Source organism: Lutjanus erythropterus, chromosome 17 (assembly GCF_056507025.1).
Source record: "Lutjanus erythropterus isolate fLutEry1 chromosome 17, fLutEry1.hap2, whole genome shotgun sequence".
Classification (NCBI taxonomy): domain Eukaryota; kingdom Metazoa; phylum Chordata; class Actinopteri; order Lutjaniformes; family Lutjanidae; genus Lutjanus; species Lutjanus erythropterus.
Genome location: NC_139333.1, coordinates 7,820,841 through 7,825,842, shown reverse-complemented (window position 1 = coordinate 7,825,842; position 5,002 = coordinate 7,820,841). Strand labels below are relative to the sequence as shown.

The 5,002-nt window shown below is 42.2% G+C and overlaps 1 pseudogene; it reads left to right on the top strand.

Moving 5' to 3' along the window:
• The first annotated feature begins 226 nt into the window (after window positions 1-226).
• LOC146311657 (solute carrier family 2, facilitated glucose transporter member 11 pseudogene) lies at window positions 227-2,718 on the top strand (annotated as a pseudogene).
• The last annotated feature ends 2,284 nt before the right edge of the window (window positions 2,719-5,002 follow it).

Below are 5,002 nucleotides of genomic sequence, written 5' to 3'. Positions count from 1 at the left end.
GTTTTTTTTACCAAGATTTGAGAAGTTCAAAGTTATGCACCAGTACTTCTTGCTTGTTGTGTTGACAACTAAACAGACGTTTCCTGCATATTTTTTAATCGTTTGTTTGTACAATATTGTTTCAGTTGATTTTCCCGTTTTTAAGTGTAGTTTTTGCTTTTATTTCAGTTAACTAAAATGTTTTTTTTTCTCCTAGGTTTAGTTTTTAGTTTAGATTTGGATAACCGTGATGGAAAGAGGTTATATAGACCTTAATGGCTCAGAGGATTATTACAATTAAAAAAGTAGAAACACACTACGATACTGCAGTTTGAACTTTTCCGATGTGTTAGGATAATGCGGTTTGCTTGGTTATTGTGGCTGGGTCTGGGGTAAAAAAAAAAAGTAGTAGGTGATTGGCGGGTAGTTGCCTGACAGTTTATACTGAGGGAAAAAATTACCAGTGAAAACCGGCTTCGCGTCTCCTTTCCTCTGAAACCACAGGACAACACGACCGTTAGCATAGTTACAAATAAGACACTTTCCATGTAGCATATTTTATTAAACAAGAACGTTATCATTGATGGTAAAGCTAGCTTGTTGTGCGTGTAAGGAATTAAGACTGTAGGTAAGAACACCAATGTTTGCTTTTCCTCCAGGACAGACTGCCCTGAGATGGACTCCACAGAGAGCACTGAGCCAGGTGACACCAGCAAACCCTCCAGCAGGATTCTTGCTTTGACTGTTTGCTCTGCTGCCATCGGAGGCACCTTCCAGTATGGCTACAACATCTCAATTATCAACTCTCCTACCAGCTACATCCAGGTCTTCATCAATGATACCTACATGGACCGCTGGGGCATCAGCTTGGACACCCCCCAGGTGACCCTGGTATGGACTTTTATTGTGTCAGCCTTTTCTCTGGGTGGTTTGATAGGAGCCCTGCTAGCAGGACCTCTGGCAATCCGCGTTGGTAGGAAGAACTCGCTGCTTCTGAACAATTCCTTCCTGTTTGCTGGCGCTGTGCTTGTGTTAACCTGCAGGATGGCAAGATCATTTGAGATGCTCATCTTTGCTCGGTTTCTGGTGGGGATGAACTCGGGAGTCAGTATGAACATCCAGCCCATGTACTTTGGGGAAAGCGCCCCCAAACACCTCCGAGGCGCTGTGGCCTTTTCTTCCGCCGTCTTCACTGCTTTTGGGATCTTCTTGGGTCAGGTTGTGGGAATCACTGAGGTGCTGGGCGCCGAACCTCTTTGGCCCTATTTACTAGCTAGTAACGCTTTGCCAGGGTTGATCCAGCTCGTTACCCTACCATGGTTCCCTGAAAGCCCGAGATACCTTCTGATTGACCGTGGGGACCGGGAAGCATGTGTCCGGGCACTCAGAAGGCTTCGTGGTGGTGAGGTGCCTGTCTCTGAGATGGAGGAGATGCTTCAAGAGCAGCAGAAAACCACTTCGGCTTCTGCCATGACACCCTGGTCCCTGTTCAAGAACCGCGACCTGCGATCCCAGCTGCAGACGGTCATGGCGACCAGTTCTGCCATGATGCTTTGCGGCAACGACGCCTTCTACTTCTACGCCTCCTACATCTTTCTTGCAGCAGGGATCCCTCCAGAGAAAATCCAGTATGTCACCATTGGCACAGGGGCATCTGAGCTAACAGCTTCTATCCTGAGTAACCTGCTGATTGAACGTGTGGGCCGCAGGGTCCTTCTTGTCGGAGGGTACAGTCTTATGTCTTGCTGGACCGTAGTCTTCACAATAGCTCTTATCCTCCAGAGCCATGGGGTGGGTGGGATGCACTACCTCAGCATGGCATGCGTGTTCACCTACATCCTGAGCTTCGGCTTGGGCCCGGCAGGAGTGACGGGGATTTTACCAGCAGAGATCTTCGACCAGGCAGCTCGGCCAGCGGCGTACATGGTCGCTGGCTCGCTAATGTGGATCAGCCTCTTTTTAATTGGAATGCTATTCCCTTTCATCGTCAGCAGCCTGGGGAACTTCTGCTTCCTGCCGTTCTTGGCTGTGTGTATCGTCTCAGCTGTGTTTTTGGGACTCACCTTACCAGAGACGAAGGGCAAGACACTGGCTGAGATTACTGCAGAGTTTGACAGAAAGAATGGAGTGAGGAAGGAGACGCCAGACATGCAGGTGGATGAGCCCATCGAGGAGGGATACAAGCTGGGTAAAGCCTGGTCTTTCACTGCCCTGACCCAAGAGCCCGACCCTCACCCTGACCATGAGATTCGGGGCTAAAATTTGACATCCTCTGGTAAAAGTGGAGATGAAACAGGCAGTGCCTTTAAAGATTACTCCACAGATTAAATCTAAAATGTCCTATTAATGACAGATTATCTCTGTGCAATGAGTGTAATGTTAATTCAGTTTAATGCTGGTTTCATGAGTTAAGTCAGCTTAAACAGCCAGTGTGTAAGATTTAGTGGGCTCTATCAGCAGAATATGGCAGCAATGGAATGTAATATTCATAAGTATGCTTCATTAGTGTATAATCATCTGAAAATAATGAGTGATTTATATCTGCAGAGGGCGTGAGTTTTGAACAGTAGCCCAGAATGGACAAACCATTCAGCTCTAGAAATGGCCTTTCAAGTTTTCTCAAGTTTTCCAGCCACTGTAGTTTCTTCTACGCCCTTGGAAGGGGAGGGTGACACAAGGTGTTTGCAATCTGAAAGCTCACTGCTTGATACCACTAAATCCTACACAGTGGTCTTTTAATATTTTAATATAATATTCTTTTTGTATCTGTGTATCTAACACTGCCTCAATCTGTTCGTTTGTTTGTGTTATTCGTGACTGCAGTGTTTTAAAAGGTTTGTTTGGATTCACCGAAGTCGAACAGTATCACAAACAAACTAGCACATGGAGGCAGCGTTAGACCACCAACTACCATGTTCTGTGAGGTGAAATTACTGATTTCTCCTATGGAGTTTGGTTGGTTTGGAGAGAGCAATATATAGCTTATATGATGGTGGTTTCCTCCCAGGAAAGGGTGTCTGACAGCGAAGTAAAGTTTAAATTTAAGTATCATCGTATCAGCCTGTCATGCCGGCACAAATGTTTATGTCATGCCTGTACAGATATGTCATTTTAAAGGCTTTGTCAGCCGATACATATGACGTGCTGATATTATTGTGCATCCCTAGACAGCAGAATAAGTAGTGTCAGAACAAGTAGTGTCAGATAAAAACAGGAAAGCCATACAGGTCATACCTGTACATTCTGTCTCAAGCCAGGTGCTATAAACAGCAACATGTTTCCTTCAGGGCAAGGTATTCAAAGAAGGGAGTGTTTAGGTAATGGTTTTCTGCAGCTCAACCCATGTCCAGGAATGCAGCAAACTATATAAGCATAAGGAAAAAAGATGAAAGGAGGAATATTTTGTATTTTGAGAATGAGATCGAAATGTTGAGATTAAAGGTGAACTTTCAGTATTTGTGTTGAGGACACAGATTTTATTTTATTTTGCATTTTGAGAATAAAGTCAAAATGTCTGTCAGTGTTGAAAATTTTATTCTTGAAATTGCATCTGTCACAAATATTGAGCAACTTTATTCTTGATATTTCCACTTTATTCTCTATATTTTGGCTTTATTCGTAATATTTTGACTTTATTCTCGATATTTTGATTTCATTCCTGATATTTTGACTTCATTCTTGACAAAATGAAAAATATCTTAAAAGTAATGGGAGGACAACTAAACGGTGCACCCTGTTTAATCAGTTAAAACACAATGTGACTGTTATCAGTAGAAGAGAACCAGATCATCACAAATGATTCACCTTTTATTTTTTACATCAGTCAGCTGATTTTCCTTATCGTTATTCTGTTTTTTCTTTATAAACGTGACTTTATGCAAAAGTTTTGATCAATGTTTTGTACTACTGTGATTTTATGAATTTGAAATAAGACTTTATTAAGCTGCTGTGTTTTATTGATCCCCTCTGGGAACAGTAAACCGTTGAAAAGAAGTGCTGAACAGATAAAGAGCTTGTAAAATTGACTGAAGTGCACTTTGGCCCGTCAGTGTGAGACCTGCACTAAGAAAACGTTTTGAACCCTTATACTCGGTGTATTATATGCCTCAAATGTAGCTGGTCTTGATACTAACAGAGGTGTTTGCAGTACAGTTGATAATCATTTGGATTGCATGTATTCAAGGATTATCCACTCTTAATTCAACAACTCCACGCTGGGTAGATAAGGCTGCTTGTTTATTGTGTAATGTGATGTTATTCTGTGTCACTGACATGTCTGTTCAGTCCACTGACTCTCGCTTGTGGGTATGTTCCTGTTCACTGATCCAAGTTGCCTCTATAATCTCAGTTTAGAGACTGGACTGTGCATTAATTTAACTCCCACTCAAGATATTTTCCTACTAGTGCCACTAACAGCATGATCGCATGTAACCACCTCTTGGAATGTCTTCTGTGTGGACTCCTAACTGTATGTCTTTCATCATGACTGCGGCTCTGCAAAACAGCCAGTAGATGTCACCATTGTCATTGTTCTTGGTTTTCCTCCTGTCTGTGCTCAAACATAAACCTGTGTAATATCAGCGCTTTAAAAATTCAACATCTGTCAGCTCACGACCCCTGCAAACCTTCTGTTGACCATCTGTCACAGCCTCTGTACACTGTAAAAATGAAAAAGTTGAGAAAATACCAAATTTCAAGGCGACTTACCTCAGATTTTTTTTAAGTTCTAACTCAAAAACTCTTTTGAAGTTTTACCAACCAATAAAGCTTTGTTGAAATAATTTCTTTTTCATCTTTAGATAAACTTGAATCTTTGAGATTTAGAAACGCCCGGATTTGTATCTTAAAAAATGTTGAGTGAACTAATTAAATTGAAAGTGAATCCGGGGCTCAACAATAAGGATTGCCTGCCTGTCTTAGCAAAAAAGAAAAGGCCACGTCAGCCCAGGAAAACTAACAGCTGACTGGGCAAATGGTAAGAAAGAATTAAACTACTTTGATAATTGATTACTGATGAAGTAGT